General features: G+C 42.3%; 1 protein-coding gene across 3 annotated transcripts in view; it reads right to left on the bottom strand.

Annotated features, from left to right (window-relative positions):
* Positions 1 to 15,891, bottom strand: part of DTNBP1 (dystrobrevin binding protein 1) — a 99,337-nt gene that overhangs the window by 10,493 nt on the left and 72,953 nt on the right. The window lies entirely within an intron of this gene.

Below are 15,891 nucleotides of genomic sequence, written 5' to 3'. Positions count from 1 at the left end.
GCAAAGATAGGCTCGATAAAGGACAGAAATGGTATGGACCTAACAGAAGCAGAAGATATTAAGAAGAGGTGGCAAGAATACACAGAAGAACTGTACAAAAAAGATCTTCACGACACAGATGATCACGATGGTGTGATCACTCACCTAGAGCCAGACATCCTGGAATGTGAAGTCAAGTGGGCCTTAGAAAGCATCACTACGAACAAAGCTAGTGGAGGTGATGGAATTCCAGTTGAGCTATTTCAAATCCTCAAAGGTGATGCTCTGAAAGTGCTGCACTCGATATGCCAGCAAATTTGGAAAACTCAGCAGTGGCCACAGGACTGGAAGAGGTCAGTCTTCGTTCCAATCCCAAAGAAAGGCAATGCCAAAGAATGCTCAAACTACCGCACAATTGCACTCATCTCACATGCTAGTAAAGTAATGCTCAAAATTCTCCAAGCCAGGCTTCAGCAATACATGAACCGTGAACTTCCAGATGTTCAAGCTGGTTTTAGAAAAGGCAGAGGAACCAGAGATCAAATTGCCAATATCCGCTGGATCATCGAAAAAGCAAGAGAGTTCCAGAAAAACATCTATTTCTGCTTTATTGACTATGCCAAAGCCTTTGACTGTGTGGATCACAATAAACTGTGGAAAATTCTGAAAGAGATGGGAATACCAGACCATCTGACCTGTCTCTTGAGAAACCTGTATGCAGGTCAGGAAGCAACAGTTAGAACTGGACATGGAACAACAGACTGGTTCCAAATAGGAAAAGGAGTACGTCAAGGCTGTATATTGTCACCCTGCTTATTTAACTTATATGCAGAGTACATCATGAGAAACGCTTGGCTGGAAGAAACACAAGCTGGAATCAAGATTGCCGGGAGAAATATCAATAACCTCAGATATGCGGATGACACCACCTTTATGGCAGAAAGTGAAGAAGAACTAAAGAGCCTCTTGATGAAGGTGAAGGAGGAGAGTGAAAAAGTTGGCTTAAAGCTCAATGTTCAGAAAACTAAGATCATGGCATCTGGTCCCATCACTCCATGGGAAATAGATGGGGAAACAGTGGAAACAGTGTCAGACTTTACTTTTTTGGGCTCCAGAATCACTGCTGATGGTGACTACAGCCATGAAATTAAAAGACGCTTACTCCTTGGAAGGAAGGTTATGGCCAACCTAGATAGCATGTTTAAAAGCAGAGACATTACTTTGCCAACAAAAGTCCGTCTAGTCAAGACTATGGTTTTTCCAGTGGTCATGTATGGATGTGAGAGTTGGACGGTGAAGAAAGCTGAGCGCCGCAGAATTGATGCTTTTGAACTGTGGTGTTGGAGAAGACTCTTGAGAGTTTCTTGGACTGCAAGGAGATCCAATCAGTCCATCCTAAAAGAGATCAATCCTGGGTGTTCATTGGAAGGTCTGATGTTGAAGCTGAAGCTCCAATACTTTGGCCACCTCATGCGAAGGGTTGACTCATTGGAAAAGACCCTAATGCTGGGTAGGATTGGGGGCGGGAGGAGAAGGGGACGACAGAGGATGAGATGGTTGGATGGCATCACCGACTCGATGAACACGGGTTTGGGTAGACTCCGGGAGTTGGTGATGGACAGAGAGGCCTGGCGTGCTGCAATTCATGGGGTCGCAGAGAGTCGGACACGACTGAGCGACTGAACTGAACTGAACTATTAGGAAAAGGAATGATAGGAAATATTACTGGAACCAGGATGAGTACAGCGTCCTGTACTCATGGAGTCACCCCAGCTCTCTCAGCCCCTGCAGACTCTTCAGAACAAGTCACCTATCAGTGCCCTTAATTAAATGTGCAAGGAATCGAGCGTGCACTTGTAAGAGGGAAAAGGGAATTCAAGCGGATGTCTTTTCATTTATTTCACTTCAGCCGTCACCCTGTCTGCTCAAATGCTTGATGACCGCCAAGTGCATTAGAATAAGTCAACCCTCAAATAGATTAAGTATGCTTCAAACACTTCAAACGAAGTTCAATAACTTAAAAAAAAAAAAAATTTCCAAAACACGCAGCTCAGAAACAAAGATCAATGCAAAAAGCATCAAAGGGGTTTTCATTAAAGATATCTTTTTTATCTTAAGATTTTCTATAGATATATAATTATGTATCTTGAAAACTTTCTTCTCAAGACTTCTGCCTCAAAAGTTCAATTCTGTCATGTTTCTGAATGATAAGTCCTGTAGTTTTTATCTTAAGTCTTCTATGTTGGAATGAAATCTAATCATGTTGCAGCCCTCACAAAATGTAGGGGATGGTTGGATTAGCAAACTGAAAATGACTTAAAGGAAAATAATCACTGCTGTAAATTTTAAGACATGTTCCTAGTTATTTGAAACATCCCCAACCTCCCTTTGTCATTTCCCACTCTATTTCAGAGCCCCTCTTATATCTCAGGGCTGAATTCTAAGCCAGATTCACTGAGAACTAAGTACACTTACTCTACACCAGCTCTGCACTCAGGACCGTCATGGTGAAAGGACACGGCAGACATTAAAGATGACTGGCCTGCTCAGCGGCTAAGGATTCACCCCCAGCCAGGTGCCTGAGCAAGTGCCTTCTGATTGTGCTGTTTGTTCTAGAATCATCAGTTCAGCTTTTGCCAAGAAACCACTACATTTGGGAGTAGAGAAATGATGGAAGGACATTGAGGGAGTATTTCAAATCTGGAGGTTTAATATCACCTGAATTTGGGAGAATGACTATGGGAAGACATAAATTATAGAACATTTTCTACAAGGAAAAATGACCGCTTGTTCACATCTAAGATGTCATTTATTATACTGGGGAAAACCTGACAAAGATTTAAAGAACTTCAACAACTAGCCTAAAGATTAAAAAGAAAAAATAGAAAACCAAAACATTAAAAGATGCTGCCGTTTTTCTACCAGGAGTCAGGAGTAATTGTTTAATTCCATTATCAGTCCAGGCCTGTGTCTCCTTTGATTTCAACCCCAGGTCATTGCTCAAGTTTTATCTGACTGCAACTTCCACTCTATCCTCCACTATCAATTTCAAATGGATAATTTCTCAAAACAAGAAAAAAAAATCCCATTACCAGCAAAGATGGTATAATCAATTCTCAATTATATGTTTTAATGGGGCATAAGGGTAGCATAAAATATATCAAATATAAAAAATCCATCAGGTTCATTTCAGAAACAATTTCAACTTATTCCACAACTAAGTCCATTTAACAGAGCTGATAAGTAATAAAACACAGTGAGGTGTTAATGACTGAAAAAGCCCAGGGCTGCTGGGAAGAAGGAAATGGATGATACGAGGAAAACCAGGACAAACCTCTCTGGTAAAAGGGAGAGTCTCTTTAATACAAAAATGTTAGAAAATGATAAAATTTAAAATGAGTTATGGAAAATTCTGGCAATCTCTACTTATTTTTAAGATTGAGAACATTTTTCACTCAAGATACATAATTGAGACTAAGAATAAATTTAAAATCCTTTTTTTTTTTTTCCATTGCACTGCACGGCAGGCATGCAGGATCTTATTTCCCCTACCAGAGATCAAACCCGTGCCCCTGCATTAGAAGTGCAGTTTTAACCCCTGGAAGCAACTGACAAGAGATTAATTTTCAAAATATACAATCAGCTCATACAGCTCAATATCAAACTAATGGCCTAGTGAAAAAGTGAGCGGAAGACCTGAATAGACATTTCTCCAAAGAAGACATACAGATGGCCAAGAGGCACATAAAAAAGATGTTCAACATTGCTCATTATTAGAGCAATGCAAATCAAAACTACAATGAGCAATGCAAATCAGAACTACCTCACACTAGTCAGAATGGCCCTCATCAAGAAATCTATAAACAATAAATGCTGGAGAGGGTGTGGAAGAAAGGGAATGGGAATTGGTGCAGGCACTATGAAAAACTGTACGGAGGTCCTTTAAGAAACCAGAAATAGGACTACCGTATGACCCAGCAACTCCCTCCTAGGCGCATAACCCAGAGAAAACCATAATTCAAAGGGATATATGCACCCCTGTGTTCACTGCAGCACTAGTATACCCCACAGAGCTTGTTCAGATCTCACCACGTGTATGCACGCACGTGAGTGTACGGGGCGGGGGAGCTCTGTGCACGCTCATGAATAACCACACTCAGGATGTTACTATTACCACAAGGCTTCTCCTGCTGCCCTCTGGTAATCACACCCTCCCCTCCCTAGTCCAAATCTGTGATCTTGTCATCTCACACAGGTTACATAAATGAAATCATGTGGTATATAGTCTTCTGAGGTTGGCTTTTTTCAGTTGGAATTCCCCTGATCCGTCTTGGCAGTTGCTCATGTTGATAACTTGTTCCTTTTTGCTGCTGAGCTTTGTCCATGGTTGGGGGGGACCACAGTTAAGTTTGACTAGTCACCCACCGAAGGACGCCTGGATATTATGAGTGAAGTTGCAATGAATGTTTGTGTACCAGCTTCTGGATGAAAATAAGTCATTTGAGATACACACCTAGGAATGTAATTCTTGGGTCATATGCTGAGTGAGTGCCCCTCTTGGTTTTGAGAGGAGCTGCCAAACTTTTGCAGAGGGGCTCCCGTCCCCAGCGTCCGGGTGACCTCTTGCCTCGACATCCTCACCAGCATTTGGTGAGACCCACAGACTGTGCGCTCAGGGAATCATTTCCTTCCCTTCTCCTTTTCCCCAGAGTATGTGTCTGTCAGAAACAAGGCTCCACTTCCTCTTAATTACTTTCAATAATTGCTATTATTTAAATAGAAAAATTTAGTTTTAGAAAAATTCTACACAGGAACTGGGGACTTGTTAGATGAAGACAAAAATATACATGATTTCCTTCCAGTTTTAAACCCCCACCTCTAATGTATTTTTACCATTTGACAGTTAACTTTTATTTCTATCTCAAATAAGTTTTCACAATAAATAAGTTTTCAACCATTTTTAAAGTCTCCCCAACCTTCTGCCTCACCTTAAAAAAATGAATGCAAATCGTCTCAGATTGGACAAAAAGAGCTTTAACTAATACTGTCCTAGAAGGGTAGGTTTATAAACATTCATTTAAAATGCCAGCTTCTCTGCCCTATGTTTCTGCACTTTAAGAGTTTTCTGTCTAGCCTTCATCAACAATTAGTTTCCAAGACAGATTTACAATTATTTTATACCATACATTATATTCTATGAGTATTCAAAAGTATTATAAGAGGTCTTCCCTTATTCCTCAAAATAAGTCTTTGGGGAAAAAAATTCTGTGCATGTTAAAGTCAACCTATTTTTAAAAAGCAAGTGAAATGACTCTACAGAACTTTTCTTCACCCTCCCTCCAACACATGCATGTATGCATACACATTTATCAAGAACCAAATGGCACATTTCTTTTACATGCAACTAATAAAGGATAACTCTTACCTCAAATGTAGTAATTTAGAATAATGACTGGTTTTGCAGACAGAGTAAGTAACTCAGACAAGTCATGGCAGTTTGTAAGGAGACTTCGCAAAGTTCAGTCCTTCAGAGCAGCTACTGCAGCAGCTGTTTCCTAAACCCATGTCACAGGAAACAAACACTATTCTAGTATATAAACCTCTGGAACACTTAAAAAAATTTCTATCAATTACCCTGAAGGAAATGACTACTGTCTAGAGTATTAGAAAAATGGACACTGCAGAAACACAGCATGTTCCAGGTCTGCTCAAAGCAGGAAGCTAGAAATGCTCAACTGTACCTTATCTTTTAGTGCAGGAACAAGGCAGCTTCGCAGACCCTGGCCTGGCTACTGCTCTCTGCTGGTCACCCCTCCAGGCCTCCAATTTCCCATCCGTTAGAAAGGGGATAGGGTTGGATGATACCCATAAGAAAGTCACTTCCAGCTCTTAAATAATATTGTTACTTACTTTTGATTGGGGCAGGAAGAAGTCTCCCAAATCCTATCTTTTTTTTTTTTTTTTGCAAAATTATATGAAAATCAGATTAGCAGTAAGGAATTTAGGACCTTTTACAGTGACATTTCAAGAAAATCAGATTCAACTATTAACAATTTCCTAGAATTTTAAAGTCATATCTGACAGATTCCTTCATTTTACTTAAGAGTTGCGACCTACTTAACAATAATTATTGGGGGGTGGGGTGGTGGGAAAGGTTTATATTGCCATAGGAATAATCCTTCCAAACTCCACAGTTTGTTGTTGTTGTTGTTAGTACAATTAAACACTAGACAAAGTACAGACCAGGTGCTTGTATAAAATCAACTATTACAGTATAAAATCAACTATTACAGAGTTCATTCAAAGATGTGGTAGAGATAGTAGGCCTGTAGTTTCATCAAAATCAACTCGAGGGCTGGGGAAAGAGACTGCTGGATCACTGCATTCCAGCACCGACTTTCTGACTCAGTACCTGGTTGGGTCAGAGAATTTACATTTCTAACCAATTCCAGGGTGATGCTGCTGCTGGTGGTCCAAGGACCAGACTCAGAGAACCACAGCTCTTGATGAACTATTTCTGTGCATCCACTTTATTCAGATTTTGTACCCTGTACAAATATTTATATAACGGAAAAGAGTAAATATAAGATGGGGATGGTGCCACAATTCACGGAAATGACAGAAATGTCCTCTCCTAAACTCTAAAATATTTACAAAGTCATCTAAAAAGGAGAGTCTCCAGCAGCAGCCAAAACATATAAACAACCATGACTTCTCATCAGTCCTCTTCACTGATGAGAGACAAGTACCTTCGGAATCAGAAAATGCTATTCTCTCGTTGTGTGGAGTCCCTTACCAGGCCCTGGCTCAGGGGGTTGGGGCTTCATACAACAGAAGACAAAAATGTGACCCTCTGCTCTTTGTCCTGAACCCAGATCTGACCTAGGGGCGGCGGGTCCTCATCCTCTCCATTTGCAGAGACATCATCTCTATTAGACATTCACATACACGGTGTCACATTACATCTGTGTTTAAAACTGATAGATAAACTCTGACAAATAAAAATTAAGAAGAACGTACTCAGGGTGAGATGTGACAAAGGGTATGGCAACGGAGGCAGAAGAGATGAAAAATACGTGACTGAGGTTGGGGTTCAGGACTTGGCACATGGAATTTGAGGAAACAAGCAGGGCGCTCACTCTGATGTCCACCTGTCGTCCCCTTGAAGCAGGTCATAAGATCCTCACGGCAGGGGGTGTTCCCTCCCTGTACCCGCAGAAGAGGAGCATCCTTAACCCGAAGACACAGAGAAGACTCCAACACACAGGCTAAGACTCCTCCAGGTCACTCAGAGCCTCTGTCCTAATGACACTTCTCCACGAACGTCCACTCTTCATCAAACCTGGCTCAAAACACTCCAGTCTAACTGTTTCTTCAGGTCTTCATTTCCTTATGAAGGCCCCCAAGTCATGTCAAATTTAACATTAATCTCTATACTTTTCTCCTGTTGATGTTACCATTTTAATTTTCAGACTCAGCCAAGGACCCTAAGAGGATAAGGGGAAAACTTTTTTCCTCCCCATACTAACTCATGCCCAAATACATGCTAACACATTTTGAAGCGTCAATGAAATGAATAATCTGATTTAAAAATAATACAGGTTACAGAAATTAGCACAAGAAGTGAAACTGTTAAATATCAAAATCTAATGGAGAAACAAATTATTTCAAGTTTTCAAAGGTCATGGGTATGGAAAAGAATCAAAAGCTAGTTGATGGATTTTCCATAGTAATTCTGGTATCAAAACTTAATCATGTATTTTTTAAAACGAGGGGGTGAGGGGAAGCCTAGGTAGGCCCCACCAGATTTTCAAACACTTCACAAAACAACAATTTAAACATTTTGAAAAACAAAAAGAGATGAGCTCATTATTGGAATGGAAAACCCCCAAGAGAGAGTTGATCATATGCTAAACAAACATAATTCAGGATATATTTGGAACAAATGAGGAAGTAAAGCGTTTTGTGATAAGTGGCATTGTGAAAATTAACGGGTCATTTATAAAATCAATTTAAGGGCATACGAGATGAATTAAATAACTAAATACCAAAAATGACATATGGAAAAATAAAAAGAAAACCAAATTAAATCTTTAAAGTTACAAGTAAGGGACCTTACACAGTACTGAAGAAATCCACATATCCTGAGTCACATGAACAGTAAACTTTCTTGGGTGTTTAAAAAAATACAATGAAAAGGGAAACAACAGATTGAGGAAAAAGCTGCCACAAATGGCAAAAGATCATTATTTTTACCATAGTAAATAAACAACAACAACAACAACAAAAATCTACTAGAAAAAATTCAGACCTCAATAAAATCTTTTCAATAGAAAAAAGACAGTTCACAGAAAAAAACTGTTCAGCACAATATTTTATCAAAGATGAAATACTGTTTTTATCCAATTGCATACTGGCCAATATAAAAACAATTCTGACAAGAGTGAGGTGAGACGCTTTCATTACCAGTGTTTGCATGAAATGAATTGTTAAAAAGACTCTCAGAAAGCAGTCTGATTTTAAAAATCTATACTTTCACCTAAGGGTACCACTTCTGAAGATGCACAGTAAAGACATAACCCAAAAGAATAAGAGAGGTCCTTCCTTGGTGGTCCAGTGGCTAAGACTCTGCACTCCCAACACAGGGGGTCTGGGTTTGATTCCCAGTCAGGGAACTAGATCCCATGTGCCACAACTAGGACACAGCGCAGTCAAGTAAATAAATATATATATTTTCAAAAGAATTATCTACATAAAGAAGCTCATTTCTGCCCTCAGTACCTTGTGTTACCTTTCCCACCAGTGTTTTTTAAAATTTACTTTTAATTGGAGATAACTGCTTTACAATATTGTGTTGGTTTCTGCCATACAGCAATATGAATCAGCCACAAGTATACACATGTTCCCTCCCTCTTGGAGCCCCACCCCCACCCCCCCACCCTTCCCACCCCTTGGGTGTCACAGAGCACCAGGTTGAGCTCCCAATGTTGTACAGCTAGCTAACAGGACATCTGCATTTTAACAGGACACAAGGAATAAATCGAAGTTGAGGAACTGCTCTTCGTCTCCTGCCCCCGACAGCCCACGTCCGCACACCTGAATCGGGCTCCCGTGGGGCCAACCCCACCTCCCCCTCAGGAACTGTCCTGTCCACAGGGAGGGGACCCACTGGATGGACAGGCATTTCCCTACACTCCACCGGTGCGATGCTGGGGGATCAAAATCAGATTCAGTGTAATATTACACATTAGCATAAGGATTCTCTACGCTGATGGAATAATTCAGATGTTAGATTTCTTTAGGCTAAATATCACTGAAGAACACTCAGTAATAGTCAAAACAATTACCTTCAGACATGTTTTTACTTACGCTGCCTTCATTTCAAATTAAGTAGTCCAAAAATTATAATCTAGAGCCATGGTTTCAAACCTTTTCAAGTTTAAGAGCGGGTGTACTTTTATTGACAATTTACTGAGAGAATGCATGACAACAGGAATCTAGGACTTTTAAAAGAACTCTGAATTTTATTTCCCACAATATTTACAACAGAATAGTGCATATATTTCAACTATAAACATTTATCACAGGAGACCCAAAGCTCAACATGCTTGCGGATACCAGACTCATATAAATGTTCCTGTGCCCCAAGTTGGAAACATTCTGCCCCTAGAAGGGTCAGTGACAAATCAGCAAGTCAGCATGCTTGAAAGCCCATCATACCTCATTATTTCCAGAAAATACTTTAGAAGTGGGGATTTATCACTTTCAATTATGAGCTGCTGGAGGCTTATGAATGAGTGCCTTACGAATAAATTAGTACTAGGAATGGCTGCCTTGGTCCCCTCCCTCCTTCCACTGTAAGTTCCTCAATGCCTGGTAGCTCAGCTGGTAAAGAATCTGCCTGCAGTGCAGGAGACCTGGGTTCGATCCCTGGGTTGGGAAGATTCCCTGGCGGGGAGGGTATGACAACCCACTGCAGTATTCTTGCCTGGAGAATCCCATGGACGGAGGAGCCTGGCCGGCTACAGTCCATGGGGTCGCACAGGGTCGGACATGACTGAGCAACTACGCACAGCACAGCCAGCTAACAGGGTGGGATGAGACATGGATTCCCTGCTTCCCAGACAGGCTGGTGGCACAGCCAGCAGCAATGGCAGGAGATGGGTCTTGAGTAGATCCCCGAGTCCAGAGGGGAGGAAGAGGTTGCATGAAGAAGGGGCTCGACACATGGGGCAACCTGCTGAGTAGACCAGATTCCTCCCTTCCCTTGGGACTACTTCCTGAAATCTCACCATTAGAGAGTCACATATTTAACACTTCTCTTTTACAAAGTTGAGACTACTATGTTTAGGAGCTTTTAGAAAATTTCAACATTCAAAATTTAACGCGAACTAGTGTCTTACGCTTGCTGTCTTCCTAATGCTTCTCTCAGATTAATGGCTCACACAGATGAGGGGGAAATGGGTAGAAAGACAGATGATTGTGAAGAAAGGTGGGCAGGGCAGACAAGATGGTGGCCTCAGGGCGGAGGCCGCGAGGGAAATAAACGCCCAGCAGAGAGAGGGACCAGGAAGCGAAGGAGACGAGAACGAAGGGTCAAAGACACACTGTCTTGGTTCACATCTGTGTTCAGAGGTTAGCTTACGCTCTGCTCTTCCTGTGTTCTCTTCAGCTACATTATGGACAGTGAGGACTTCCGTCAGAACAGCCTGGAAGCTAGACCCCTACCGAGGAGGTATGGCTGGGAAACTGCTTCCCCGGTTACACAGGACTTGCAGTCAGCATCCTGGGGCTCCAACCAACCACACGCTCTCCCCTGCCCTGACTGACCGCAGGGCCCCTGGCTCAGAGGTGCCCCACCAGCCAACCCCTGGGTCTCAGCTCAACTGCAGCCCCTGTGACAAACGTGGGGAGTTTCAGGCTCTCCTTCCTGTGCTTCCCGCTGGAAGGCGCCCTCTGACCCCCCACCGGACACTAAGTTCCTCGGGGGCAGACACAGTGTCTTTTAAAGGGATGTGGGTATGCCACCCCCAAATACACCACCTTGGCAGGGGGATTATTTCCAGCTACGGCTAAAGGCGACATAGAAACAGCAGAAGTGGGAGAAGCTCTTTGGCCTTCCCCTCTCTGAAAGCAGGGTGTAAATTTCCCACGGTAAAGGAAGTACTTAGTGTAAATTTCCATTTGTAAAGCAGGTTCCCCTTTCCCTACCAGGCATCAACAGAGAAGGCAGCCACTAGAGTCTTGTGCAACAAACCTCACTCAGCGATCCCTGTCTCCCACGAGGTGCTCATACACTCACATTCCCACAGTTCACCACCTCTGGAAGCCTGAACTCTCCGTCCTTGCCTAGTTAACATCTTCACAATTTACCATACCCTTTGTTAAAATGGTATATAAACCCCTGGGTATAAGTGCTGCTCCAGGTCTTCACTTCTTTTCTATGGAGGCCTCCATGCGCACATACAAATTAAATACTACCGTCAAATTAAAAAAAAATTGGTCTTTTGTCAAGCTGATGCTCAGGGTGTAGGTACTACACCTAAGAGATGGAGGAGAGAGTTTTCCTCCCCTACATGTTCAACCCGGTGCCCTCAGTGCCCGGTTGAGTGGTGCATGGGGTGGGAACCACCCTGGCAGGAGAAAGGGGCACCGTGCACAGGCGGGTGGTAGCAGGCTTCCCACCGGCTGCTTGCTGGCAGAGGCGCGGAAGGCGGTCACAGCAGGCCAGGTGTTCAAGGCGCAGTCATGCAGGAGAGAGGCACAGAGCGCTGCGGCCGAAGGGAAACACTGGCATCCCATCACGTGTGCCAAGACACACATCGCCACCAAGGCCAAGAGCGGAGCTGGGAGTGCCTGCAGCCGGCTCTCAGGGGCTGGCCAAGGACAGTGACGTCACATCGGCCCATAAAACCAGCGCAGCACACATTCAAAATTACCTGAGCTTCGCAAGATTCACTTTAATCCAAAAATGCCATTACCCGAGGACCACGGGAAAGCTGGCCAAGAATCCCGTAAACCATTGAAAATGGCATGCCAGGGATTTTCCTGGTGGTTTAGTGGCTAGGGCTCCACACTCCCGACGCAGGGGGCCTGGGTTCGATCCGTGGTCATGGAACTAGATCCCACGGGCTGCAACTCAGACTCGGTGTAGACAAACATTTTTTTTAAATGGCACTCCAAAAATAATGCCACCCCTAAATGATCAATAAAATATAGCCTCTGAGTCACTCCTCAAAATTCATATTTACAAAATGAAGCAGTGAACTTTCCCTTGGGGCTGACAACTGAAAGTGGGCTGAGAAACGGAAAGAGAATTGAGTTTATTCAGAAGCATGCAGCCGTAAAGACATTTATCCTTTTGATGAAGAGTTCAGCATATACATGAGATTATGGGAATTCCCTTCTATGTGCTCAATGATATGTACTTAACACAGCAGCAAGATATACAAGAAGCCTGTTCTTTTTCCAGAAAAGTCCATAAGCTGAGCTACTGCTCCTAAAACAAGACCTGGAGCATTCTGAAACTGGGATGTGAGATGACAGTGTCCTCTCTGTGAACTTCCCACGTAATGTCAATATTCCTTAGAATGAAGGCTTGCCCACCAATCCACTACATAGAAATACTGTTTTCTTCGGGAACTTCCCCTGTCCTAGGTACAAAGTAGGAACTTAAGAATGATTGTGAAAATAGCAAATGGATGACTAATTACAAGATAGCAGTAAGAAGGCACAGCATTCAGGAAACACCCACTCAAGAAAGAAGTTTAAACCAAAACAGAACTAATTTCATGTTATCACTTTGTTTTTTCATAAGCAGAGGCGAAAAACAAACAAACCAAAAAAGCCCCAAAAGCTTGCTATCTTGTGAAAACGTCTGCCTGAGGTACAGTAATACAAGTTGAGTTGACTGTATGAAATAGCGGAACAGCCCTGGGTTTCCATATTCTTTGAATACGTCAGCATATAAACTAAGGCCTTGGATAGAGAAAAAAGATTTTTAAACCCTTAAAAACACAAACTTCATATTATGTGTGATGGCATCATACAGATACATATACATTCTGTTCTCAGTTTGGGTAAGACAGAACCACAGAGCACTCAAGAGACACAGGAGAGTGATCCGATTAGTACTTTGGCACAAACTGTCCAGGCCTTTCTCTGTCCTATATCTGCCTGCCCTTGTACGCAGGGGAACTTTGATCCTCCATGGTCAAGGCAATTAATGACAATGCTCTTGGCAACAGGTAGCTCTGCCTTTTCGGCTCAGACAGCTTTGCCAGTACTTAAATTTGCTTATAAAAACCTACATGTTCCAGAATCTGATAGTTCATTTCTTACGACTTTTTTTTTTAAGCCCCTTCTTAATCCTAATTCTTTCCCATTTACCATCATGGGTATGCACATAGATAAAATATTTTCAAATTTCCTAGAATCACTTAATTTTGAGAGCCTAAAAGGTCCTACATTTACCATTTACCATGTATGCCCTTAAGAAGCTAAAATGACCTGGCAAAGGGATTTCAACATCACATTGTCTGTCTTTCTTTATAGCAGCATTTCATTACCTCTCTTTCTCTATAACTGAAGTCAAGAGAAACCTTGGATTCTCTGTACACTAAAGAAAATTGTAGAAGACAAAGTATGTTCACGGGTATCAATTTCACAGACTGAATGGAAAGCACGTAAAAAAAATTATATGTTTTAGTTTTCTGAGTAAGATACTTCTTAACATCAGGCTAGAAATCCCAGTGTTTTCTGTTGTATTTTGAAAAATAAAATGAATTCGATGTTTTGGTAATCCCTTTGAGAAATATTAATTTGCTTCTATTAATTCACTGAGTCAATTAAAGGACACTCCGGAAAAATCAAAGAAAAGATTCTTCCACATTTCATATCTTAGAACTAAAATAAAAGCTCGGAGTTCTGAAAACGTCTCACGATCATCTCTTGTTGAATTAGTGGGTTGGAGCTCGCAGTTCGTGGCACTGTGATTGTTCTCTCATATCCACCAGACTCAGTCACATTTCCCCTGATAACTTCCTGAATTAACAGTACAGGAGGGTTCATCTGAGACTACTCAACTCTAGATTATAAGCCACTTTTCTACAACAAAGGGACTTGATCTTATGTGTGTGTAGCATTTAATAAGTACTTTTTTTTTTTTAATGAAATGGACATAGGAATGAATAAGTAACCTGCTTTTAATTTTTTTCCAAAGCCTTGTGGAGTAGCAGGAAAGCAGTGAAAACGTTCAAACTAAATTGCCATGTGTGGGCTATTAGGGCTATCTCCTTCTGGTAAAGAAAATCCAATGAACAGAATCCAGAAGAGGTGTCTGCTAGGGAACAGAGTAGAAGCCACAGACACTGGCTTACTCGAGCTTTATTACAACCTCCTGGTTGGGAAGCTCGACCATGCAGAATTCAAGGCAGGTAAGCCCACGAGTGTCCCTAATAGTCCTAATTTTCCCACTTCCCCTAGGTCCAAGCTACCACCGTTTCTCACTAGCTGGTCAAGAGCCTCCTAGCTGGTCAGTCAGATCTTCATCAGCCCTCTTCCAATCCTTTCCTGCACAGTAGCCAGAGTGATTATTCTGCATAGCAAACATGGTCAGGTCACTCCCTGCCTAATGAAAGCCTCTGGACACCCCTGCTTCACATGGCCTAAACAACTGCATCACCTCTCCAGACTCCCACATACCACTCCCTGCCCGCAGCCCAAATGGTCTCTTTCCTCTACCTCCTCAAACTTGACACAATCTCACCAGACTTCAGCTCTGCACATGCTGTTTCCTCTTGCCAGAATTTCTCTCCTCCCCTTTTAGTTCCTACTCAGTTTCCAAATCTCAGCCTAAGTACCACTTCCTCACAGAAGGATTCCATGACCTCTGCAAGTAAGTGAAACCCAGCCTATGATATAACTTCTAGAAGAGAATAAAGTCTCATGGCCTCGAGTCTGGCAAAGAATTCTTAGATATGACAACAAAAGCACAATTCATTACAGTTTTTTTGATAAAAGAGATTTCACCAAAATTAAAAAGTTTAGTGCTTCAAAATAAATAAATAAGGAAATGAACAACCACAAACTGCAAGAAAATATTGGCAAACCACATATCTGATAAAGAGCTTGTATCCAAAATACAGAACTCTTTCAACTCAATAAGATAACCTAGTTAAGAAATGGGCAAAATATTTCAGTAGTCATTTAATCAGAGAAACGTGAATGGCTAATAAACGCACGAGAAGCTGGCTAATAAACGCACGAGAAGCTGCTCAACATCATTAGTCAGTGGACATGTTCAAATCAAAATGACCTGACAGGGAACCGACAAGTCCTCTGCGAGGCAGCCTAACGGAGTGGACAGAGCGCAGCCTCTGAGCTCAGGACAGCGTTCAAGTGCCCGCTTCACCACCTACTAGCTGGGTTATTCAGGAGAGTCACTTTCAAACCTTCCAAATTCATAGAACAGGGACAAGGATGCTAAGGCTGCTTTGAGAATTAACAAAACACGTCCAGCATGGCTCCTTCACGCCACTGAAGCGGCTCTCCTCGTGGGGACCAATGGTCTGCGTGTTGCCAGTTCCAAAGGACCTATTTCAGTCTTCCTATTTCTGAGAAGATGACAAAGCTGCCCACTCTCTCCAATACCTAGTTACTCCAAATTCTATGAATTCTGCTTCCAGAATATCCCGGGAATCCACTTTTGTCTCTTCCATCCCCACCGTCTCCATCCTAGACCCACCCTCATCCTTCTATCTGGCCTCTGCTTCTTAACTTAACCCTTCCCACGCACCCAACCAGAACACAGCAGTCGTTTCCCCACATACTAAGAGTCATCTTTTTAAGTTATGGATCCGATGTTACTCCTTTCCCTGGACACACACACCTGCTACTTACTCTGTCGGCCTT

The sequence above is a fragment of the Giraffa tippelskirchi genome, chromosome 8, assembly GCF_054371585.1.
Source record: "Giraffa tippelskirchi isolate mGirTip1 chromosome 8, T2T-mGirTip1v1.2.pri, whole genome shotgun sequence".
NCBI classification, from domain to species: Eukaryota; Metazoa; Chordata; class Mammalia; order Artiodactyla; family Giraffidae; genus Giraffa; species Giraffa tippelskirchi.
This window is presented reverse-complemented; position numbering and strand designations above follow the sequence as displayed.